Below are 27095 nucleotides of genomic sequence, written 5' to 3'. Positions count from 1 at the left end.
AACTATAAAATTAAAAATTTCTGTTCATAAAAAGCCACGTGGCCCTGTGAAAATACAAGCCACAAACTAGGAAATTTTCTAATCAACATCTATCTGACAAGAATTAGTATCTGGATTATATTAAGAAATACTATGAATTAAGAAGCAACAGAAAATTATCCAATAGATAAAGCAGCAAGGGTTGATCAGAACTTCATACTAGGAAACCAAAACAGCCCTTATGTTTCTATCAAAGTCCATTTAAAATATTCCAAAATGGTCTACAGACTTCTAGAATTATATTTCCTAATACTGTTTATACATTAACGTTCTTCTGAACTCTACAGTACTTGTCTGCAATTCATATTTTAGCCTATCAACTCTCTATGACTTCTACATTTAACTTGCCTTCCTAATCTTAAATTCTAAGACCAGAAACTCATTTTTGTTCCCTTAACTACTCAGTAGCTGCCAATATGAGACATTTGATAAGTATGTTGAAATGATATGCGTTATAAGCTGGTAACTTTTAGAAATTAAGAATGATCTAAGAAAGACCAAATCATAACAGAGCCAATAATTCTAAAAAAGAACAAAAAATGAATTTAATTCTGTTTTCTAAAACTATCAGTTACAGAGCCCTCAAAGCAAGCACTCACATGATGTGGAACAATGTTCCCCTATTTATAAATCTTATACATCTCAGGTTAATGAAATGACATCAAACAAGCATTTCTAGATATCGTTTGGGCTTGTGTGTCATATTTAAGAGAGGTGACTAACCATAATTCAGTACCACGTCAGGCATCACAAGGAAAATTATGTCCCTGAAACCTATTTTAGTTAGAAAAGGTTTCATAAGCTTTCTTCTGAATTAGGTGTCCAATATTATTTATTCATTTTCTCAATATGTCCTCTGTCAACTGGAATGCTTAAGCACACAGGCAAATTATTGCACTGTCTTTTATATACACTACACTAGCAAATAACCAATTAACCAGAATGTCCCACATGCCTAATATGCTGGTTTAAAATTTTTTACTCTATTTGAATCTGTGTCTCACAGTCAATATGAGTACACAGTTTGCATCCTTTTTGAGTTTAAAATTTTTGTTGGTTTGGGTTTTTAAACTATCAAGCATCATATAAATGTAAAGCATATTAGAGTTTTTAAAGTAGACGGGTCACCTGATTATTTCTAAAATCACTTTTTGCACTAATACTCTATAATTCTATGCTAAGTAACTGAAGTTAAGCATCCAATTAAAATCTGCCTGGCTGATTTCCATTTTTAGTTTACCTACAGATTTCCAAACCATTTTTTGAATTGAATTATGTGACCTTTTTCTCACTCAGCTTTAACTGTTTATTCCTCAGTGCCGCTATTTATGAAAATAAAGTCGGTACATTAAATATTACAAAATGAGTTTCTTCTTACAGCAGTGCCATCTGGTGATGAAAATATGCATGTACAGAAATAAACTTAAGCTAAATTAAATGGATGCTGAGACTGAGTTTTCTGATTTACAAAAGACTTTTTTGTCTTCATAGCCTTGCTATTATAACCAAATATTTTGATGTAATGTACCCAAATCCTCACTTGTCAATCAGAAAAAAAAAACCCTTATGTTTCAAACTATTAAAATTTTACTAATGTACTGATCAATATAAACATTAAGACTTTTTAAATCTCCACTCCAATCATTAATTCTCAATCCACATTCAATAATGAATAGGTGATTAGGCTTATAAATGTTCTCCATTCAATGGCTAAACCAGAATAACTGCTCTATAAAACATGAAAAATACATTGCTTACTTTATATTTAAATACTGTTGTTTGGAAATAGCCATTTTTCTCTTTTAATTAAGGTTTACTGCTGTGGGTTATATACTCATATAACTTCATATAACAAATTGTCACTACGAAAGTGCTTTGGCACAAATATTGTAAATATGATCCTTGCAAGAAAAAAAATTTTTTATATGATGGCCCCAGCTCATGCTTCTAAGAATGCTTGCTTAAACAAACTCAGACTAGCTTGTTTTCTGTCACTATGGCTCTCCACACTAACAGTGAAATGTTTATTAAAAAAATGCCTTAATGCTTAAGATGTCCAGCAAAAAACTTTTAAAGATAAAACTGCAAGTTTACAGAACAAGCAGAGGGGAAAAAAGGCTACTAAAAATCCTCTGGGAAAAAATAGTTCAGAAAATATATAAAGTTAACAGAATGCATGATTCAACAGACAAATTTTCTTGTATTTTACATAAAGCTTCTGGAGACAGTGAATTCATAAATCACGGTAAAAGACATGGGGGAGGGTACAGTTCAATGGTAGAGTGCCGCGTGCTTAGCATGCACAAAGTTCTGGGTTCAATCCCCAGTACCTCCGTTAAAAAATAAATAAATCTAATTACCCCACCACTACCAAAACAACAACAAGGTAAAAGGCGTAAGTTACCAAAATTATTGTCAACATCCTTAAAAACTGTTACCACAACAAATTGTGAAAGTGAGTAAGTCATGGAAACTAGACTATAAAAAATCAACACCTTTAACATACAGTCACTTGGGGAAATTCTGTGTTCCCTTTTCTGGAAAAAGAACTATGTATAGTAAATAAGAGTGCTTCACCCAGTTGCCAGACCATAGGAATTCAGTTTACACTTGTGTTCCATCCCCTCTATCACTCTCCACCCCTAAGAACTACTACCCTGGAACAGGTTCCAAGAGAATTCTTAGAATAGAAACAGACAAGAGCAAGAGATTCTAAAAATAATCCAGTAGAAACTCAAACATACACATCTCAGGTTCTTGAGTGGCAGGAAGCACCAGGTTATTTCAATCAATGCAACCAAATTTTAAAACCTGTATCAACCTTACCTCATTCAAATTAAAGATGTGATAGATTTTTAACACAGGTAAGAACTGCTACTACATTTTTAACTTCTTTAAAAATAAAAATCAGCAAAATACCATATAAAGCTTCCTAGATTATTTAAAGTGTAAGAGAACGGTCCAAAATTACCTGTAATATAAGGAAAGTAAACCAGCAGAATAAACCAACTTGATTAAACTACAAAGACTTTCTCTGTAGAAGGAACATTTTTAGAAAATGTTTTATTGCCATCTTTTTCAAGGACCTTTTGGAAGATAAGATGCCTCAGTGAAACAGCTGTGTTTTCAAGTGTTCCAGAATTTTAGCATGAACTGAAAATGGACCTCCCAACAGCTACCTGCACCTCTATTCAAGTTTACATATGCAAAAAGCATAAAGTCATCATAAGAGGATCCTAATTTTAAGGCAAAAAAAAAAAAGTGTTGAGTAAAAAATTACCTAAAAACTATGTAAACAGCATACCCTAAAAGAAAAACAAGAGCACATTTGATCATTCTGAGAAGGTACAGAACACTTGATAACATGCTGAGAACTGGGACAATTTTGGTGAAAGCACCAAAAGGCTTTATTTAAGACAGTATCACAAAGTGTCAGCATTGGAGGGCACCTCTGAAACCAGGAGGTTCACACAATGCAGAATCTCTCATCTACTGCAACAAAAAAAAGTTTGTATTTCAGAAACAGTAAAATGAATGTCTTTTTTTTAAACAGAACATAATTTACCCACACAACATGAATTACTTGATCAGCTAAGGGCTCAACTACTAAAAACAGAATACACGATTTATGTTCAAGAAGCCAAGTCTCCATCAAGAATGCTCACAGAGATGCTGTTCACTCAGTCTTAAGGCCAGTGTTCCCAGGACTATCTTAGACTGGCAAGGATGGGTAGGGGGTCTTTCACCTGTACCAAAGACTCATTCCCAATACCCTGAAACCAGTAAGTAATGACAATAATAACAGAGCAAATGTATACTGTTTATCATGTAACAGACACTGCTGAAGAGCTTTGTGTATACAGCATTAACTCATTACCTTCCAACAACACTCTGAAGTACATACTTTCATTTTACAGGCAACTAAGACAGAGATTCACAGCTCATCAGTGATAAAACCAAGATTCAAACCCAGGCCTCCTGGCTCCAGTCTGTGCTCCTACCCACTATGCTATGCTGCAAAGCTAATCATTCAATTACAGTTATACAAGAGGCTCCAACTCAGCTTCCTCTTCTTTAAGACAGAATAACCACTGTTGGCATCACTTGCATAGCTCACACCTCATGCAAAATATCTGGTTCTGGGTCAGAATCTCATCTAGCTTCCCAGTCTTTCAGATACCCATTGGTGCTCCCTTGGCTCTACTGTAACATTTTGTTACCAGTTAGTTTCCAATATGTGCTCTTACTTTTTCTAAAAGAAAACACCCACTATTCTCAACCTTTTTCTGCAGAGGAAATCCATTTATTCATTCCAGCAGAGAACAAGACTGGTTTTACATTAAGAACCTCAACTGATTGGGGAGGTCCAAAGCAGCCAGCAAGAGGAAGTCTACACCCCCAACTCAGGAGAGAGTAAGGCAGCTACGATGCTAAGGAACTCTAGTGTGAGACCCAATTCCATGCAGCTGAACTGCTGTGTCCTGCATGCCAGGAGCTGACCAAGCTGATATTTCTATTCTCCACAGCTGCTGAGGGCAGGGTCAGGCCTCAAGCAGTTGGTGGACAAGGTTAACTCCCCTACATCCAGGCTTGGCTGACGTTATCTGCTATTCTGTACATATAATCTGCCTGCGGAAAAGATGAGTGCTAGTGAACCCCTGAACATTACACGAGAGCAAAAATTATTTGGTATATATAGTATTTCCCTTTCAGACTACCTAAAGTCAGGGGAGAAAAAATATTTAATTGCCTATAGCTGCTTCCATACATCTGTCCCATTTCCACACTGCTCATTTCTTGGCTCTAAACCCTGTCTTTTACCCAAGACCCTAGTTCAGCAGCTACCTTATCATTCTTTGCCCTCCTATCCCTTGAAAAGTCCCTCATTATTCATGACCAGTTTTAACCCTTCTTCTAAGAGCCCTGTCTCTCAAAAAAAAAAAAAAAAAAAAAAAAAAAAAAAAAAAAAAAGAGCGGGGGAGAGGAGTACCTCAACTATATAGCATTTCAAAGACCTATAAAGTTGAAAGAATACACTACTTTTTATTTAGATTGCATCCAAACAAGCACTCCCCTCAAAATACCAAGACGTTATCTTCAGTAGAGGGTTATTACACCATAGACAAAAACTAGTAAAGGCTCTGGTTTTTTAATTGAAAAAGTTTTTTAATTAAAAAAAAAAAAACTTAAGACTAACCAGATTAAAACAGAATTTCTATAAATCATCCATATACCAGAATATAATATTAATGGCTTTCCCACAAACCCAGCAATAGTTCTTGATAAACACAGACATTTACACACACTCTCATGTTTTTTCTTGCTCTATTTATATTAGATTCTGTTCACCTTCCTATGTATTTATTCTCTGGTCTTGCTCCCTCAGAATTTATACCCACCCCATATACAGTGACCCATCTAAAGTGTCTGCTTTCCGCTTTCAACCTCCACTTCTGAAACCTTCTAAGTTCCTCACAGGCTCTGGCAACAAGGAGTTACTACTGTATATCCACTATCTTCTAATAACCTATAATGAGATATAATCTGCAAAAATACTGAATCACTGTGCTATACACCTGAAACTAACAATACTGTAAAGCAACTATACTTCAAAAAAAAAGGGTAAGCCAGAAAGAGAAAAATACCATATGATATCACTCATATGTGGAATCTAAAAAAAGAAAGAAGACACTAATGAACTCATCTACAAAACAGAAACAGACTTGCAGACATAGTAAACAATCTTATGGTTACCGGGAGAAAGAGGGCAGGAAGGGATAAATTTGGGAGTTCAAGATTTGCAAATATTAACTACAATTTATAAAAATAAATAAAAAACAAAATTTCTACTGTATAGCACAGGGAACTATATTCAATAACTTGTAATAACCTTTAATGAAAAAATATGAAAACAAATATATGTATATATATTATGACTGGGACATTATGCTGTACACCAGAAATTAACACATTGTAAATGACTATACTTCAATTTTTAAAAAAAGCAATTACTAGGTAACTATGTTATTATCTCCTGCCATGTTCTGATCCAGTGGTTGCACAGTGGGCCTAAGGAACGAACAGAATGGTAAAACAAGTTAAGGAGGAGCCCAGAAAAACCACTAATCCAAGAAAACAGTAGAAAGTCAACTCAGGTTTGTCAGCTTACTCAGCTAAATGTGTCTTTCTATCCATGGCCAAATGTGAACAGTGATGCAATTTCCTGAAGCATCAGGAATTTCTCATTATCAAACAAAGCTTCAGACTCTGGAATAATGGCTCAGCATCCATCACCACCCTTGGTTGTGTAGTACAATCACCTGGGCAACTTCCAAAAAATGAAACCAAGTTCCATTAAAATCAGGATAAGTAGGACCCAGACATCAGTATTTCTTTCAAAAGTTCTCCAAGCAGTTCCTAAAAAGTTAAACAGAGTTACCATATGACCAGGTAATTCCACTCCTAGGAAAACACATATTCACCCAGAAATGTGCACATGGGACGTTCATAACAGCACTACTCATAACAGCCAAGAAGTAGAAACAACCTAAATTCCCATCAACTGATTTATGAATAAACAAATGTGGTATAACCATAGAATGAAGTACTATTTGCATTATTCAAGTACTAAAAATAATAAAGTTTGTATCAAAACTACAACATGGGTGAACCTTGAAAACACGATGCTAAGCAAAAGAAGCCAGTCATAAAAAGCCACATATGTAAACTATATTATTCCATTTATATGTAATGTCCAGAATAGGCAAATCCAGAGATAGACAGTAGATTAGTGGCTGCCAGGGGATGGGAGCAGGAGAGAACGGGCAGTGATTGCTAATGGGTATAGAGGGTTTCTTTTTGAGGTTATGAAAATGTTCTACAAGAATTGATGTTTGCACAACCTTGTGAATATACTAGAAACCAATGAAGCACATAATTTAAAAGGCTGTATTTTATGGTATATGAATTATATCTCAATTTAAAAAAGGACAGGAGGGTATAGCTCAAGAGGCAGAGCACATACTTAGCATGTAGGAGGTCCTGGGTTCAACCCCCAGAACCTCCTCCAAAAATAAATAAATAAACCTAATTATTGCCCTCTGCCCCCAAAAATAAATAAATTGAAGGGAAAAAAAAAGTTCTCCAGATTTCTAATGTGCAGCCAGGACGTCAAACCACTACTCTGGAACAGAGGTTCTCAAAGTATGGTGCCTGGACCAGCAGCATCAGCATCACCTGTGAACTTGTCACAAATGCAAATTCTGAAGGTCACCCCAGACTTACTGAATCAGAAATGATGTTTAAACAAGACTTGATGCACAAAGAAGTTTGAAAATCACTGCCCTCAAAGAACCTTAGATGAAAATTTTGCCCTTGTTGGTTCAAACTGAAAGATGAAAAAGCTGCAAAAAGCATAATTTCACCTTTATTATTTTACCCATAATAGTCATACAGTCATACAAGTTCCAAAAAATGCTAAAAAGTGCAAGAAAATAAAACCACCACCTATCATTCCAGTATCCCAAAATCACTACTGTTAATCATCTAGTGAATAGCCTTCCAGTTTTCTATTTGTTTTGCATCACTGTGATCCATGAGAAATGACTGTATTATGCTTTTATCACAGAACATTAACATATCAACTACTACGTAAAAGAAAGGTAGCATTATAATTAGAGCACCTCAATTATACTGTTCAGCTGAGAAATGGGGTATATTATGGGAATGTGAAAGACAATTCTTTAGGAGCCAAAATGGTTTTGGTTCCAAGCTTTTTGGATATAACTGCCTTCTAAAATGCAATACTTCTCTTCTTGGCATGTACAGTACAATGAACCAATGAACTGCATACTTTTCTGATTCTACATCAGTTATTTTAACCATGTGATGGGTAATGTGGGAAACTAGCCTGAACCTTCTAACCCCAGGACATACCTAGGAACTTGCTTTTCTAAATAAATTCATTGTTATCATCATCCTTTTTGTCCTTGGCCTCTTTCTCAAAAGTGGCAGCATTTATGTATCTGCACAACTTCTGGGCAGCATAGTACGGCCACTTTCCAAAAAGAATTTCTGAACCAAGGACAATACAATCTTTCAAGCTGTTTCCTTGTCATTTATTTTTTAAATCTGTGTTGTTTTTAATCCCTGATTCACCGTCCTTTTTTTTTTTTTTTTTTTTTTTTTGAGGAGGGGACACTTTCCACCCAAGCCTTATACAGAGTAAGCCCTCAAATGTTCCTTGATTTTCAGCAGGTTGTTCTATGCCAGCTTGAGTGATTAAAAGACAACCTTACCCACCTGTAAGCATCCATTAATACTAGCATGCATTATATCAGGCATGCAAAAAAGAAAAAAAAAAAAAGAAAAGAAAAAAGAAGGCCTATTTCCAGGGCCTTAACAAAAAGCAGTAATAAACTGCCAACTGAATGTTCCCATCTCAAATTCTCCTATTTCTAACCCTAGTTTGACCTGGCCCTTCCCAAACCATGTTCAGCTCTATTTATCTCCACCTATCCTCTGGAGACAATCAAGTAAAGTCTCAAAGAGTCATTAGAATAGGATAGATGTAATGCCAACAACAGTCTTTGTGATAAAGACTGAGACATATTTTTGTAAACTTTTTGCCTTCACACTCTCACTCCCATTCTGTCCCCACACTCCAGTTCAACATCTATGAGAGCAATGTTAACTTCTCACTAGTTGCTCTGTCCTGAGGTCTTCATAGGGAAAGGAATAAGCAGGGAGACTGCCTTCTTTCTCCCTTTGGGTTATTTCCTCTTCTTGAGACCGTAAGAAAGGGGAAAGAAGGTGTCAATCTATAGGTTAATCTACCTCACCATCCTTAAAGATATAAGTTCAATAAACCAGATCTTTCTTTTTAGTCAAGTCATATTGACCACAATCAGTCACAAAGATCAAGAATCGACTCACAGACAGAAAACAAATTTAAGGTTTCCAGCGGGGAAAAGGGGTGGGAAGGGGTAAATTGAGAGTTTGAGATTTGCAGATACCAACTACTATATATAAAACAAGTAAATGACAAGTTTATTCTGCAAAGCACAGGAAACTATATTCAATATCTTTTAATAACTTACAATGAAAAAGAAAATGAAAAGAAATATCTGTATAAATATGCATGACTGAATCACTATGCTGTGCACCAGAAACTGACAGAACATTGTAAACTGACTACACTTGAATTAAAAAAAAAAAAAGCAAGAATCTTCAATTCTCGATACTCTAAGCCAAAACTTACCTTAAACTATAATGTCAGTTTAACTCTTGCTTCTTATTTTCAAGCACAGAAAAGCCGTAACAATACTCAACACAGGAAAATCTACAAACTCCAAGGTGTGAAAAGAACTTCAAGAAATACACCTACTCAACAACACTCAAAACATTACCTAGTTCAACTCATAATCACTTGACAGTTTTAAGCCATTATTTCACATTAATTTATCGTTTTGATTTTTGGATAAAATGGCATCTTTGCTAACCACACTCATATAGTAAACTGGGTATTACTGCTAAAAGTGATTAAATCCCAACCATACTTTCACAACAGACAAAACTTCAAAAATCTTCAATTTTTAAAATTTTTTCAATCAAAGATTAGTTGATTTACATTGTATTACAAATCTTCCATTCTTACTGAAGATACAATTTAAAATATTTCAAGGTATTTTCACTTTTTTAAATTTTATTTTATTTCTAGAGGGGGCACTGGGGATTGAACCCAGGACCTTGCGCATGCTAAGCATGCACTCTACCACTTGAGCGATACCCTCTCCCCTCAAGTTATTCTCAATTTTTACATCTCTGCACAAGCCATTTAAACATTTGGCACTCAACTGTTACAAATACACAAATATTTCACAACTGATTTATAAAGGTTCAGTATATCCATTATTAAGCTATTCCAAGGCAGCTATATTATCATAAATCAAAACTATAAATACTGATTTTTTTTAAAGTATTTTAGACGCACAGCTTTTCATTACAGTTTTTCAACTTTCCTCATAAATTCAGGATATAAAGTCTTGAGTTGTTTTGGGTTTTTATTTAAGGCATATTTGTTTTATTCTAATGGCACCATTATTGCTCCACTCATGCCAAAAGCAATTTTAAAAAAATATCAGTTACCTGAAGAATCTCTCTCTCAAAACATATTCACGCAATCCACTTAAATGTTAACACACCTGTCACTTGCGCACCAGGCTCAATTTTCACTCAAATAACAAACCTAAAATTCCTTAAGAAGGACTTCTACCACTACATTGAGAAAATATTCCATATATCCTTTTCCTTCTCACAAGTGTATAAAAACCTGTTCAACTATTCTCTACCTCCAGATTAATTTCAAAAACAAAGGCTTAGAAAAATTACCTTCCAACTACTCTTGGAAACTGCATGTTCCATCTTGTAAGCAATGACTACTTAAGCTGCATTTCTCAAAAAGAATACACTCACTTGGCTCCATTTCCTCACTAAACATGTCCTTAACTTTCAGTCTGGTTGCCACCACCCTATCACTCTAACAACAGCAAAAATGCTACTCCTCATGTCACCAATGACCTCCTCCTAACTGTCAAATCTTTTTTGTTCTCATTCTTTCATCCATCTCTGGCATACAACACATTTCATAACTTTTTCCCTTGGCTTCTCAGACACTACACCATCTTAGCTCTCTTTTGTTCTCAAATCCTCAGCAGCATCCCATCTTTCTCCCACCCCTGAAAATATAAAACAGTTCAATTCTTGAGCACGTTCTCTCTTCCCAGAGAAATTTTATGCTCTATTGGCATCAATAATTACCTCCAACTTCAAAGCAAAAGCTAAAGACTTTATGTCTCTCCAGAGATTTGGCCCACATGTAACTGCCTATTAGGTAGTTACATCTACAATGGAATTCATCCAAAACCACCTCATTTGAAGATCTCCAAAATTTCCCAAGTAACCAATACCCTTTTTCAAGTGTTCCGAAGCTGAAAACCTTAAAGTCATTTTTCTTAATGCCACCATTTCTTCCTCCTACTCCCATTTAAGTAATAAAGGATTTAAGGCTTTCTATCCATGCCTTCCTTTACATTCTCCCTGCCATCAACTTACTATAAGGTACCTGAACTATGGGTCATACGTACTTAAAGCCCCTTAGTCTTCTAAGAAATGTTAGGTAACCCTTGTCCAGTACTTGATTATGAAACTGATGCTCAAGAGGCCTACTGAATCTTCTAGAATATTGCTAAAATCCACCAATTTCTGTTCACAACCCACCAACCACCACAAATATATACAAGGTCTTTATTCCTTTCTGATCCCTGCACTTTGATCAAACTGGCCTTGCCCTTCTCCCAAACTGCACGTGCTTTTTTCACCTCCACCTTCCAAAGGTATGTTTTCCCAACAGCATACTGAATGAACATACTCCCATTTTCTCATTTTCTGTTCTTCAATATAAACAGCAATTACTCTTTATTTGATGTCCTTAAAAACTCCTGTTGTTTCAGGGTCACTTAACAATGTACTAAACGGCCCTATTTAACAGCAGGTTGAGTTTTCAAGTGTAATTTTACAGCCTTCCTCTCTCTCCCTTCTTATGGTGTGCTATCCACTGCCACTTCTCAGTGCCGTGTGCCTTCCTCATAAGATGCATACAAATTGGTAGAGGGCTTAGAGGCCCACTCACCATGTTGATTAGAACAGCTAGTAAAATCTGAATGAAAAACTGAACCAAAGGCAGGTGTGTCTTCTTCCAAATCACAAAAAATTCAAGTCCAGCCAAAACTGTGACTAAACCTTAACACATTAAACAGATAAAGGTGAAATGGGTCTAGTGGAACCAGACACAGAAGTTCAAGGGCCCCATCTGCATATCCATCCTTTTTCCTCATCTGGTGCAAAACCCCAGGCTTATGCACCACAAATGTGGACACTGTTTGACTTATTAGCTAGCAGTTGGCTGTATTACCAGACAGCAGCATTTCAGGCAGGTAAAGTAGTACAGTATTAGGACTAGGAGCACAGGTTTGGAAGTCACACAGACCTGGATTCCACACATTACCAGATCAAGTAACACTGACCACTTGACTCTTTCTCAAGCCTGCGAGGAGCAGCAACAAGATAATGTACCTCAAATGCTTAGCCCAGATCTTAAGAGCTACCATAAATGGTGGTAACTATAGGATTAATGTATACAGACCACTTTTTTCCTTTTGGTTCTGTTTATTTCAAAATATTGTTGACTTATGCAAACAATTCAAATAACTTTACTGAGGCACACCATAAAGTAAAAAACTCACTTTTTAAGTATACTACCCAATGATTTTTAGGATTTACAAAGCTGAACTACTATTACCACAGGCCAACTGTCACTTCAACAAAATCCTTTGTGACACTGGTCATCTCTGTCCCACAGATGGCTAGACTGTCAGAGTATATAATCTGGTTCATGGTATGCTAGCTACAATCCATTACAGCTGGGATCTTTTGATAACGTGAGATAAGCATTAGAACAATTAAACAGCTCAAACTGTCTTAAAAAAAAAAAAAAAAAGCTCTTCTGTGATAGTAAATGGCCTATTTTAGCTAACAAGGTTTTTATCCCTGTTACCATCACCTGGATTGTTCTTTAATATACAGGGGGTTTTCACCATTACCTTATCACTTAAAATCACAAGAAATAAAAAGGTACTAGATAAGCTGAAGTACTAAAGATAAGGATTTTTTTTTTAGGAGGTCATCTGGTCTCCAGCAATTCAAAGAAACATTTCACCAAGTAGTTGCTGTTGTTGTTGGGGGTGGGGGGGTGGGGGGGGTGCAGATAATGTTTGTTTCTTTATTTATTTAATGGAGGTACTAGGGATTGAACCCAGGACCCTGTGCATATTAAGCATCCACTCTACCATTAAGCCATATCACCTCCCCAAGTAATTGTTATTATCCCCCCAACTATATTATAATCATTATATTTCTCATCAAAATAAAGTGAGATCTTGGTTGGAGAGAAAAAAATTGAGACATTCAATAAGTTACTATGAAAAATTAACCCACAGAAAATGTTTAATATGACTAACAATAACTAGGGGGAGGGTATAGCTCAAGTGGTAGAGCACACGCTTAGCATGCATTAGGTCCTGGGTTCAATCCACAGTACCTCCTCTAAGAATAAGTAAATAAACCTAATAACCCCCCCTCAAAAGAATAACTTTCTCTTTTACTAGCTGCTATAATAAACTACCAAATCAAGGCCAAACAAAAGTTACAATAACATGGTAATTAAAATAACAGCCAATTCCAATAAAACTGAATTATGAACATAAAATTCTAAGTGTTTTAACAAAAGAAATAATTATAACTTCAGGAATTTGGCCATAATTGATCCTGTAGGAAGAACCCAGGAAAAGTAAGGCTTGACTCCCACTTGCTCAAGGAAGCCTTGCCCAATACCTGAACTCAACTGACAGTGCTTTTTGCCGTCACTCCCAACTGCACTGTGTCTGTATTCCCACTAGAATGTAAGCACCCAGAGAACAGGGACAGTGCATCATTCCTCTGTATCTCTAGCACCTAACAATTGCTAACAAATAAAAACAATACATCTTTGTTCAAGTGAACACCTGTATAACAGCATATATCATTAATGACAACAAAAAACTATCACTCAGACCTAATCTGGATTAACCTACATTTTGGGCATTTCAGAGAAATAAAATGTCATGAGAATATACTATCTGAAGTTTTTATTAATAAAATAGTTTGGCTTCATTCTTACACATCAATTGAAACTTTTATCAGTGTTTCAAAACTTTGGGTCTACAAAGGAGCAACATGATACAAAGAACATCTTTAGTCTTTTCAACAGTGGGAGAAAGTTACACTTATTCTACAATAAATTGCAATTTACTTAGCATTGGCAAGAATCACGGGAACTAAGTAGTATCAGTAGTTACCCTTGCTTAAAAGATGATCTGACTGCAATTACATCTGAACTGAGAAGATACTCAAGAAATGGATGATCCACAACACTGTAAATGAACCATAGTTGATTTAAAAAAAAGAGTAATTTAAAAAAGAAATGGATTATCACTTAGTAGTGTACTTCAGTGGCAATACCTAGTGTAAATCAGAAACCTCGGTAGAACAGGGAGGTTATAAAAGACATTTTGTGAACAACTGAGAAAACCTGAGTGCGGTTTTATATCAGGTATTTATGATATTATATATTATATATTATTAAGTAAGTACTCACTTTCCTAGGTGTGATGTTATTGTGGTTCTATGTAAGAGAGTTTTTTTATTGTAAAGAGACACTTGCTAAGAAAATATTTAGGCAAAAATGACAAGACGTTTGCATTTTACTTTCAAATAATTTAGCCTCAAAAGATAATGTGTGTAGCACATGCAGAAAAAAGTCAATGTGGCAAAATATTAAGTAGTAACTCTACATCAAAGGTATACCTGAAGGTATACATAAAGGTATACTCTTTAGAGCTTTTATAGATTTTTTAAATCTTACATTAGAAAGTTGGAGAAACCCAAACAGAAAAAAAAATCAAAACTGCAAAAGGGACAGAAAAACAAAGATCAGGCAAGTATAAGACTGTGACGGCAGAAATAAATCCAAAACATCCATAATTACCATAAACATTAACTGTCTCCACGCTCCAGTGAAAAAGAGAAGTTGGCAAGTTGTATTAACAAAGCAAAATCCAGCTGTGTGTTATTCATAAAAGATGTATCTAAAACATCCCACTAGAATTGGCTACAACTAAAAATTAAAGCAATATCAATGTTAGCAAGGATGTGGAACTCTTACCCATTCATTTAGTCTTGAGAATTAAGTTCCAATGTCTAAGGTATCCATTGGATGTATGAACTAAATCCTTCCCTAGGTTTCTAGAATGATAGCTGTGGAACATCCTCAAGAGAATTGAGAAAAAAGCCAATTTTCTGTGTTCTGTGGTTCAAATGAACAACCTAATAAGAACAACTGTACATCACGGAAAATAGGTACCTAGTAAAGTTACACATACCCTACACACAACCCAAAAATTCCACTCCCAGTTGTATGTAGTCTTGGGAAATCAGTTTGTTTTTTGGGGGGAGGATGCAAATGTCCACAAAGAGTGTAATTCGTAAGCATAAAAAAACTGAAAATGAGACAAACATCACAACAGAATAAGATGTGGCATATTCTTACAATGGAATACCATACTACTGAAAATAACTGATAGCTATAAGAATCAATTTAAAAGATGTAAAAGAACTATCAGGAGACTCATACAATTCCATTTAGCTCAAGACTGAAAATGGGCAATGCTGAACTATATATTGTCTATGGATGTATATCGAGCAAAAATTATTATAAAAAATAGTAAGCTCAAAATGTAGGGTAGTGGTAACCTCTGGGAAAGAGAAAAAGTAACGTCTTGGGAGGATGAAGACACAAGGGGTCTTATGTAGCATTAATGTTCCATTTCTTGGTTGCCATTTTATTCTTGTTTTTGAAAACTCTCCATGTGTTTTTCTACCTCATATACCTCTTTTGATATGTATTTTATATTTTTATAAAAATCAAGTATGCAAAGTATTAGCTCACTTCTTAAAAAGTATAAATTATGTAAAGAAAAAAGGATTTATACTAAAATGTTAAACCCTGGTAAGTCATTATTCTTTTCAAATTTTCTAAAATGTTATTTTCTTAAGCAAAATAGTACCAGCCAATCTGACCAAAAACATTAAAATGGAAATTTGTAAATTAATTTGAAAAAAAAAAAAAAAAAAAAGGAGGGATTGGTTTGGTCTAGAAAACAATTTAAAATTAGGCTTGTCAATCAATCCTAAAGCCAGTCTTTTTCCTAGACCTTATTTCAGTTAAACTTACTTAGTTAATCTAACAATGCCAAACATTATTATCAAATGGAAAAACCCCACCCTTCAAAGAGCACACATTCCAGCTGAGTAGACACACACTGTACAGGTAGCACCATACACCTCTCCCAAGCCCATGAGATTGCAGAAGTATTTCAGGTTTTCATCTGCTTGCTTGGAAGCAGCATGTTATAGGGACAGAGTCAGAAGGAATACAGCCTCTTCTGTTGAGACGGAGTGTTGAGAGTGTTTTTGTATGGGGGTGAAGGAACAGAAGGCAAAAAAAATAAAAGAGATGAGAGAAAACAAGACAAAAAGAGGTAAGAGGAAAACACAAAAAAGGAGAGAGAAAGTAGTGAGAATTAAAGAAGGCAGAGAGGGAGAAAGCCATCATTAGTAAGAACCAACTCTGCGCTTCCAAAAGTCTTCACTGGTATAACATCTAGAACTGATTTGATGAGAAGATTTGAGACATGTAATATCTGAGTACATAGTAAAGGACTAAAGTTTTATAGGGTTGTGTATGTACAGTACAACTTTAAATGAGTAAATTCCTACGTGACATCTTAAGAACAAGTTAACAGTTACACAACACTAATAGCAAAAAACAAAGTTACAGCAATAGGTCTAAATCCAAATGAAATTTTCTCTATAAATCTCTGAAAATACTCTCATAATAAAATTTTTAGGTTTCAGACCCAATCGAATGTATGTTCTATCATTTTTAGAGCTCCAAATGAACAAAAACAAGCAACATATTCCTAACAACCTTTAAAAGTAGAGTACTGCCTTGTCTTAAGTGAAATACCTACTCTTTAGTCCAAGTCCCATTTCATAAATTAATCCCAAATAGTGAACTGGGTTCCAGTTGCGCTCTTAACTTCAGTATGAAAATGAGTTATCTGAAAACTGAAACTCACTGTAATACACTGTAATACTTTCATCCAGAGATTCACAAACTTGTTCTTCAAAACCTAGGCCAAGAAATAACAAAACTAAAATAATTTACTTTCTTTAAAAAGTACAGGACATGTAGCATCTTTAAGAGAAACACTGTCAAGAAAACTCAAAAAAAAAGAAAATTTCAGAACAAACAGTTTGCATTATAATTGTCAAAACAAACCTGATTAATTTGGTTCTGGAATTTAATAAAGAAAAAAAGGATTCCATTCCTAAATACTTACTTGATAGCTGGGTGGAAAATATTTCAAAAACCTACTACAGTTGACATTCCCTCTAAGTCTTCCCTCTCTTTGCCTTACTTCAAGTTACAACTCCGCTCTCCTTTTAGGGGAAAAAAAAGAGAAAACAGGTGCTTCTAAGATCTATCAGAGATCCACCATCTCACCAGTCAACACCACAGGTGCCATAAAATTCAGTTTAAAAGACACTCCATAATATTCAAATTAACAACTAACAGCTAATTGATATTTGCTGACCTACAGGTTGCCTCACACTCATTTCTCCTGAAATAAGATACATTTAAGAGTAAAGAACTTTTCAAGTCTTTTGTGCAGGCATGTCCTTTATAATACACTTACACCACTCTCCCCATAAAGTGTCTTCTAACAACAACTACAAAATCTTAACAGTAAACCATCATTTTAAAAAAAGGACTTGGGGGGAAGGTACAGCTCAAGTGGTAGAGTGCATGCTTAGCATGCACACATGTACTGCAGATTGTACCTTCCCCAAAAATAAATAAAAATAAACCTAATTACCTGCCCCAAGAAAGAAAAAGGAAAACACTTCAAAAGTAAAGGCTTCACTCCAGATCAGTTCAAACCTTCAAGACTGGTTTATACTTTCTATATTTAAGGGACAGCGACCAGTTCCCATCAAAACACAGCGCATACTGAAATAAACCCATTCTTCATGTTCTCCTACCATTTCTCCCCAAACAATAAAAGTCACTCAGGTTAATACCAAGAGACACTCCTGGTGAGCACTACACAGGCTGCACCAGTTACCAGGAAAGGGAAGCAGAGGTATTATTGTTGTTCCAGCCTTGCTCTAAAGGCAGCTCCATATGACTACTGCTGGTCCAGCCCACATTTAAAGAGGGGCCAGAGGAAACCAGAGCAGCAGGAAATAGGCAGGAGGGGCAATTACCACAACCCTTTCCCATGGCCTCATTCCCATACCACCATTTCCAGCCATATTTCAATCATAAAAAAACCTCCCTTCTCTGAATCGTTTTCGTAATTATTGAAGGTCAGAAACAAGGAAACAAACAGGGGAAATGACAGAGCTGTGGGAAACAAGCAGGACAGGGGTGGGGGGAAAAATCTCACCACATATGTGGACTAGCCTTAAGGAGGAAAAATCAGGAGGAATACATTGGAGGGAAGCAGAAGAGTAGTGTGGGGCAAACTAATCACTTCACCCTAAGGCTTCACAGCACTGGGAGGAGAGCCCTAGCCCAGGGGCTCTGCAGAAGGGGAAAAGATGCTAGCGGACTGGGAGTTCCTACAATCTTCAGAGAGTGGAATTTATTCCCTTTCCTGAGACAGACAGACACCAATCTCAACAGGGTCACCCAATCTCTATGACATAGGAGAGCTCAGGTATTATATTCACCTTCCTTCCACTTTTACTAGACAGACACTAAAAAATTAGGAATGTACAAATTCATGGTGAAAATTAACGAACACACTAACTACTCACATACCCCTTGGCTTAAAAAGTACTATCATTATCAAAGAGAAAATATAAAATAAATGGGTTCACCCACAAAGTGAGTTATATGTCTTTCAAATAAAAGATTATCTTTGAGTACCTTATGGAGACCTTAAAAAGCTCTCAGTTGTTAGGACACAAATGTGCTGAAGAAAGACAGTAAGTCTAAATACTGGTAGAGATACCTTGGATACAAGTATAAACAATATCCAACAGAGGTGGTAGTAAACTACAGGATTACGTCAAACAAGAAATAACAGGAATGATGATGGAATACAAGTGGAGACCAGTGGTGGCACTTAAGATGCCTGGACAACTAATTAGATGGAAAACCCAAGGGAAAAGATGGAAAAGCCAAGTGGGAAAGTGATTCAGCGGCAAAGTAAATTAAGATGCAATGCACCAATGAAAAAATAACATTTTGAATAGTATTATGAAACTGAGCTCCTTAGTTTACAAAGCCCTCTCAAACCTACACTAAAGAAAAGAACTGTGACACAGCCAGACTACAGGAACCGGGACTGAGGAGAAAAACTGAGTCCCGAGTGTCTGACACCAAAGCCTTCCAGAACGAAAAGGAGAAGTAGAACTGAACTGTGCCTCCGGGTAGTCGGGAAAGAGAGCGCAGAAGTTGGGCTCTGAGACGTCCAGTCCCAGGACTAGCTAGCGACAAGCGTGGAGGCGGAAAGGTGGTCAGCGACAGCGTGGCGCGGGTGCTGGAGCGGACAGGCAGGGAGGGACAACGGTGGGAAAGAAAACCACACCCTCCAGGGCAGAAACCCGAAGGGGGGAGGGGAAGGCGCCCCCTGGGGCTGGGTGGGGCCCGGCCGACTAGATTCAGCGTAGGCAGGAAGGAGCACAGGACAACCCACGGGGAAGAGGAAGGTCGGCACCCAGGCCTGGGCAAACTGAGGACGCAAGAAGCCGGTGAGGGAAGCTCGGCCCGATCTCACGGGTGGGCGCTGGGGCAGTATGAAGGGGGCTGGAAGAAAGAAGAGCTGAACCCAGGAATACAAAGCGCAAGCTGCAGCGCTCAGGGACCTGGAACGGGGAAGGAGAGACAGGGTGCCAATTACCGCTGCTGCTCTCGCTGGACTCGGGACCCGCCGCCGCCGCCGCCGCCGCTCGTTACCTGCCAATGTGCCTCTTACAAAGCGGCGGCGGCGGCAGAGGCGGCCGGGCCCGTCACGTGACCTCGGCGTCACGGCGAAGGAGGAGCCACCACACGTCGCTGGCGCGCGGCTCTTGAGCCCGCCCACGGAGCGCGTCGCTTCCTCCAGCTACCCCACCGCCACCACCACGCCCACCGGGCGAGGCCAACAGCGCCATGGCGGGGGAAGGCACGCGGACGGCGCAAACAAGTTTCTGGAACTTCTACTCGGAGTTATAAGGGACGTACTACCCACCGCCTCCAGGACGCCGACAAGTGCAGCTCGCTGGCGCGCTGTGATGACCTCACAGGGAACCACAGGTCACTCCCCTGCGGCCGCCTTCTCCTCATCATGTGACGTGGTCCAACCACTCTGGGCAACCCAAGCCTCCCACACGTTTTGTGAAGACTACGACTCCCAACCTGCTGCACAGCAAAGGCACCCACCACCACATCCTTTCCCTCGTGGGTTCGTAGACGGTGCAGCTGTGACTTCAGTCGAGGAAAAGCTGAGAGGGAAAGCAAACAGGGCTAGCGTCTGAGACTTTTACCAGTCGGCGTCCGCCTGCCAGGTGCCTGAGCGTGGCTTCCGCTGGGAGATGTAGTCCCGACCCGGAGTGGGGTTCTACTAACACGTTCCCGGGCTCGCGCTCCGCCCCGCCCCCTGCGCGGGAAAACGCCAACGGCCAGCCGAGGTAGCCGCTGCACCCAGCTGGCTGCAAAAGAACCTCCACGGGGCGGGAGGCCCTGGCGGCTTGTCTTGTAAATGCCGGCTCGAGTTCTGCATTCCCAAGCCCCTTCTCCCTGAAAAGACTATCATCTATTGAAAGTTTACTGTCAGTCATTTATACAACCACTTTTAGTAAATCAACCCTTGAGGCAGGGATTGTCCCAGTTTTAAGCCTGAAGAAGAGGTTGGGGAGGTTCAGTTGTTTCCTGGCTGGAGCGACCCAAACCAAATTTTCCATTTCCAAGCAATGAATAACCCGCGTCTTAAAATGACCTCACCTGTTTTAACTCCAAGAATTACGCTTAAAGGAGATAATGGTTTATAATTGTAGCATAGTATTAGAGTTTAACGTATTTTCTTACTTCTTATTTGTGCCTCAAAGGCAGTATCTAAGGCTGGTTAGATACACGGACTTTGGAGTCCAGCAGGCCTTACTTCATTCGCGCTTTCCTTGGCGATAACACCGCTTAACCAGGTTGTGAAATTAAATGAGATTACGTAAAGTACCAATTTGGCATAGAATAAACCCTCAATACATATTAGTAATTATTTTCACGCCCTGTATGTCCCCTTTGGCAGATCAGGTTTAAGTAAAGGTGAGCAGGGAGTTAGCATATACTGACTTTGGGGTAGACCACTATACTAATTACTAACTTGCTAGTTACTACTAGACTAAAGGTAGGTAATTTAATTTCAATTGAAGGTAATTTAATTCAATTTCCGTTGAAACCTTAACATCCTGCTCAGTTCGAGGGAAGCCTTTGTCATTCATCTGAATTGATCAAAGAATGCTCAGATTCTGCCTTTAACAAATAGAACTTATCATGACCATTCATGTGTAGATGTATCTTATCTCTTTAGACAGTGAGCTAGGATTGTTTCTGGTCAGTACAGTCTTCCTCCTTTTTGTATTCCTACTCTATAGAAATGCCTGGGAGAGTCAAAGATAAAAACCACCCTTGAGAGGCAAAGATCTACTGGAAAAAGCACAGGAAAACACTTCTGAAAGGATATATACAAACCTGATAGCAGCTGTCTGCAGAGTGGGAAAGAGGGTTTATGATTGGTGCTAGTCAAAAAGGACTGTAATCTAATCTATATTGTTTTAATTTTCTACATGGAGAAGGTATTGATGTTTTAATTAAAGATTACTTTAAGAGAGACCCCCACTACACACAAAAAAGAAAAGAAGAAAAAAGAGAGACCAGAGACCATGTGTTGGCTTGGATAAACTATGTTACATCTCCAGGCCTCGATTTCCACTTTTTATTATTTTTAAAAACATCTGTCTTTTTATGCCAAGTATATTGCACTGAGTGCTTTCACTAAATTATCATTATTCAAGGAAGAAGTCCTCCCTAGGACCTGGGATCATGAGAAAAAAATAAGGGCATCAAAGTCCTAAAACCTCACTGATTATAGTTATTACCACCTGGATGCAATAGAACTTTCATAGTAGTCTCTCCTGAGGGATATCTCTACCACCCTTTTCCACCGAGCTTGACTGAGATACTGACTCTGAAACTAATTTCACATCCTGTAACTGCAAAGAACATCACCATCCCTTTCACCAGTTTTTGTTTGCTTAAGTGCTCTTGGCTGGACTGAAGCGAGAGCTTTCATGTGATGGAAAATACACTGGAGGAATTCTTAGAAGCCTGGGTTTTTAAGTCTGTACATAAAATAGGTGAGTGAAATCAGTCATTCTTAGATGAAGCCTATCTCAAAAAATCAGTAATAGATGGCTGAGATTTAGGAATTAGAATTAAGGTATATAAACTCCAAAGAATTTTCACAATCTAGATAAAGCTAATCACAGTTCAAGCCTAATCTACTTACTTATAGTAAAATAAATGATCATAATCAAAAGAATCATACCCTGCCTGAAGAATGTGATAAATGAGATGGAATGGTCTGTATACAATCTTTAAAAAAGAAAAAAAGTGAAACTTAAGCAAAAATGTACACCATACAGGGAAGAGGATGACCTGACCAGCACCTGGAACATTTTGGTCCCTTTGGCAGATCTCTGCATTTGGCAGATAGAGATGAATGCTCCATGCCTGTTAGCCATAAAGACACCTCAGAATTCCCCAACCTATGTTCCATGTCACCAAAAACATTAAAATTTGGCTTCTCATGAAGATTTCCCTCCAGAGGTATGAATGCATTATTGACCAGAGGACCATATGTTGTCTTGCTTGGCTGAAAATTAGAACAATGACAATGACAATTTAGAATATGCCATCAGTTTCTGAGGTATGTTTCTTCCCAGAGCCAGCTGAGCTGTGTGGGCACACTGACCTTCGAAAGCAGTAAACAAAGAGATAATGTGTGAGAGTCTGTGTTGAGACGTGTGTGGTATAGTCAGGAAGTCTTCCTGGTAACACCGTTGTGTCTCATTTCTCTAAAAGTCCAGTTCCTGTCTAACTCCACTAATCAATAACTTGTCCTTTCTAAGCCTGTTTTGTCATCCATATAAAGGAGCTAAATTCTGTTTACAAGGCATTGTCAGGTTTATACAAGACACTGCATATGAAAGTCCTCAGAGGATAAGTAGACCATAAGAATTATAAGAAACTATTATTACCAGGAAGAACTTTATTTGGTTATACCAGTACTGATAAAGCTAAATGCTTGGATTCTAGAACAAGAGTCAGCAAAATACAGCTCGTGGACCAAATCCAGCCTACCTCCTGTTTTTCTAGCTAAGAATTGTTCTTGCACTTTTAGAAGGGCTGAAAAAAAATAGTATTTCATGACACACAATACTTAAGTTCGAATTTCTGTGTCTTTTAAGTTCTAATGGAGCTCAGTCATACTTGTTCATTTATGTATTGTCTCTGGCTGCTTTCATGCTACAATAACAGAGTTGAATATATGCAACAGAAACTTCATGGTCCAAAAAACCTAGAATATTTATGGCCTGGCCTTTTACACAAAGGTTTGCCAACCCCTGTTCTAGAAGAATCTAAGGATGTGACCATAGGTGAGATACTTAATTTCATCCTGCCTTAGTTTTCTCATCTGAAAAATGGGGATACTAATAACTACCTCAGAGAATTGGCTGAAGGATTAAAACAGTTAAACTATAGTGTTGGTTTTGCGGGGGTTTTTTCCAATCCTTTTTGACTGTTACCTACAAGAAGAAACACATACAAACATGTATAAAATTGAAACAAATTTTACAAAACAATACCTATCCATACATTTATGTACACTGAGAGTTTCATACCGTTAATCTAACATCACTTAATATTAACATTTTACATAATCATGGCACATAAAACTCGGATATCCTTTTCTATTTCTGGTTTTTAAAAGTAGAAAGCTTCCAATGGCCAAAAATGGAGCAATTTGAGCAACAAAATAAAAAATGATACTAGTTGAAGATTCTCAAAGAATAAAAATAATGTTGATGTGAAAAAACTGGATGAGTAAAAGGGGAGAAGAGACAACTCTTCCTTACGGAAAAATTCCAATTGATAAACATGGAAGGAATGAGAGAAACAAAAACGATGGAGGTACTGGGGTTCAATCCCCATACCGCATAGCCTCAGAGCATATCCCTCAAAATGTTTATGAATTACTGTGGTGTTTTAAGTTCTCTGATGCTCCTCCCTTCAGAAGGTGGAGCTTAATTCCCCTCTCCTTTGATTGTAGGCTGGACTTGTAACTCATGTCTAACAGAGAATGGATTGGGAAAAATAGTAATTTTACAATATAGAGACTTGACACACATCACCTTAACCAAGTGATCAAGGTTAACAGCATGGTAAGAAATCATGTTGATATCATGTACACCCTGATGTGAGGCATTGTGAAGGGCACATCACCTCTGTGGCATTCGTCACAAAAATCCATCACCGGAGTGTAATCATGAGAAGCAACAGACCATCCCAAACTAAGGGTCATTATACAACACACCTGATTAGTACTAAACAATTGGTCAAAGTTACTAAGAAACAAGCAAAAACTGAGAAACTGATATAGATCAGAAGAGACTAAGGAGACACGATAACTAAACACAATGTGGGACATTACTGGAAAAAGTGAAGAAATTCAAATAAAGTCTGTAGTTTTGTTAAAAGTTTTGTACCAGTGTTAATTTCTTACCAGGATTACATAAAATGTTAATATTCAGAGAAGTTAGATGAAGAGTATTCAGAAACTCACTGTTCTATCTTTGCATTTCTTCTGTAATGCTAAAATTATTTCAGTCTTTTAAAAAAGGCTAATCACAACCCACTAAACTGATTTCCTGACCCATTAATGCATCTAGATCTGCAGGTTGAAAAATACTGAATTAATAAAAGCAAAAACTTAGAACGTCATTTGGCACATTGTAAGTGCTTAACAAATACTAGCTAGCACTAACATAGAATAATATTCTTGGTTTTCTGCAAGGGTTATTTTTTTCTTTTGTTCAAAGCAGATTTGCTTTTGGTGGCTGAAAATACATGGCCTTCAATACAGAATGTCATGTATTATCTGTACCGACCCGAATGAAGTGTCCAGACTAAAGTAGGTGGGAAAAACACTAATTTAGTGTTCTAAAATAGTTCATCATAACTCTATTTCCATACTCTCACAGTTGTTATGCTTAAAATACTGGGGCTGAGATATCCCAGTTTCAGTATATACACTTCCTAGCATTAAGGTACTAGGAAAAACATTAAGAAAAATACCCAGAGAGACAGAAAAAAGTGAATTAAGCAGTCTAAGCTAGACTTCACAAACATCCACCACCATGAGAGGAGAAGCCATTAAATAGCGGACCCAGGATTTTAAACTTTGACTCCAAAGCCTGTGCTCTTTTTGCTAAAGCAGGCTGGCACTCAGCTTAGTTTAATGGAAAAATCAGCCTGGTTTGGTGGACAAAAAATTGTCAATTTTTTTTTTTAATAGAAAAGCTTGAAGGAAACAGAAGTAGGTATCTAAGCCATGGAGGGGCAGAAAGGAAATAATTAACAAATAAAACCACTCTTAAATAGAAACTTCTTATGTAACATGAAAAAAATTAAAAGGCTTGTAAAATGATTATAAATCAATAAAAAATGTTAAAAAAAATTAAAAGGCAACAGTAGATCTGGGGGGAAAATAACAAACTTTTGAATGTATAATATTTTTACCATAAAAAAGCTCAAACAAATTGATAAGAACACTGAAATTTCTGTAGATAAATGGACAGAGCATACCAACAATTCCTAATAAAGCCAATCAACAAACATATGGAAAACGTTCTGGCTTGCTCACAATTTTTTAAGTTGAAAGTTATATCAATAATATGTATTTTTCCTACCAAATTAATAAAGAGTAAAAATAATGACGTTACTCAATACTCATCAGTGTTTTGTAAAAGAGACACTCCCTTACTTGGCTAATAGCAGTATAAATTGGCATAAATCCTTTGGAAAGCAAAAAGTCATAATATATTAAAACCCTTTCATCCAAAGCAATTCTGGTCCTCTGCCCTAAGGAAATAATTTTAAATATGGAAAAACTGCTATGCAGAGAATGACACTTCTCACAGCTTTATTTATAACAGCAAAAACTTGGAAGCATCTTACATGTCTGACTGTAGAGGAATGGTTAAGTAAATTATGACATTCTTACTAGATCCCACACTATGCAGCCTTTATAAATAACATTTATAAAGAACATGCCAGGACATGGGAAAATGTTTGCTATATACTGCTAGGTATAAAAAGCCAAAACCAAATCTGCTGAGCAAATATAACTATGTAAGAACAATTATGCATAGGAAAGGCTATTAAAATACATCAAAAGAATATGAATATGGGCCATATTTAGATAATGGGATTAGATGTCACATTTTCCCATCTTCACTTCTGTATCCTGAGGGGGGCACATAATTATGCTTATTATTTATTTTTTTTTTAATGGAGGTACTGGGGATTGAACCCAGGACCTTATGCATGCTAAGCAGGTGCTCTACCACTGAGCTATAACCTCCCCCTTCACTTCTGTATTTTTTAAATTGAAGTATAGTTATGTACAATATTACATGTTACACGTGTACAATATGGTGATTCACAATTTTTAAAGGTTATATACTTCATTTATAATTATTATAAAACATTGGCTATATTCCTTGTAGATTATTTTATAAATAATAGTTTGTACCTCTTAATCCCCTACCCCTATATTGCCCCTCTCCCCTCCCCTCTCCCCACTGGTAACCACTAGTTTCTTCTCTATATCTGTGGGTTCACTTTTTTTTTGTTATAGTCACTAATTTGTTGTATTTTTCTGTTTTTAAATCGCCTTTAATACTCAGGTCTTTTATGACTTAAAAAATGTTTAAACAAACTGTTAAGAGCTGGGATATTGAAAGCTTTAAGAGAGGAATCCAAGATATATAAATGTGAATATAATAACTTGTAAGAGAAGACTGAATTTCTAGGATGGTGTTATAGGCTGACTTTTATCCCCCTCAAATTCATATGCTGAAGTCTTAACCCCTACAGAATCTGACTGTATTTGGAGATAAGAGTCTTTGAAGAAGTAATTAAGGTTAAATGACGTCTCTGGGGTGGGCACCAGTCCAATATGACTGGGGTCCTCATAAGGACACTAGTGACAGAGGACAGACCATATGAA

General features: G+C 37.2%; 1 protein-coding gene across 1 annotated transcript in view; it reads right to left on the bottom strand.

The window, feature by feature from the left end:
- Positions 1 to 19817, bottom strand: part of UBAP2 (ubiquitin associated protein 2) — a 95464-nt gene extending 75647 nt beyond the window's left edge. Inside the window, exon 1 of the mRNA XM_074363160.1 lies at positions 19668 to 19817. The gene's annotated coding sequence lies outside the window, so the exon portion shown is untranslated. The remainder of the gene's footprint in view (positions 1 to 19667) is intronic.
- Positions 19818 to 27095: the final 7278 nt, after the last annotated feature.

The sequence above is a fragment of the Camelus bactrianus genome, chromosome 4 (genome assembly GCF_048773025.1).
Source record: "Camelus bactrianus isolate YW-2024 breed Bactrian camel chromosome 4, ASM4877302v1, whole genome shotgun sequence".
In the NCBI taxonomy this organism is placed as follows: Eukaryota; Metazoa; Chordata; class Mammalia; order Artiodactyla; family Camelidae; genus Camelus; species Camelus bactrianus.
The sequence above is the reverse complement of the archived record's forward strand: the minus strand, read 5'-3'. Positions and strand labels throughout refer to the sequence as shown.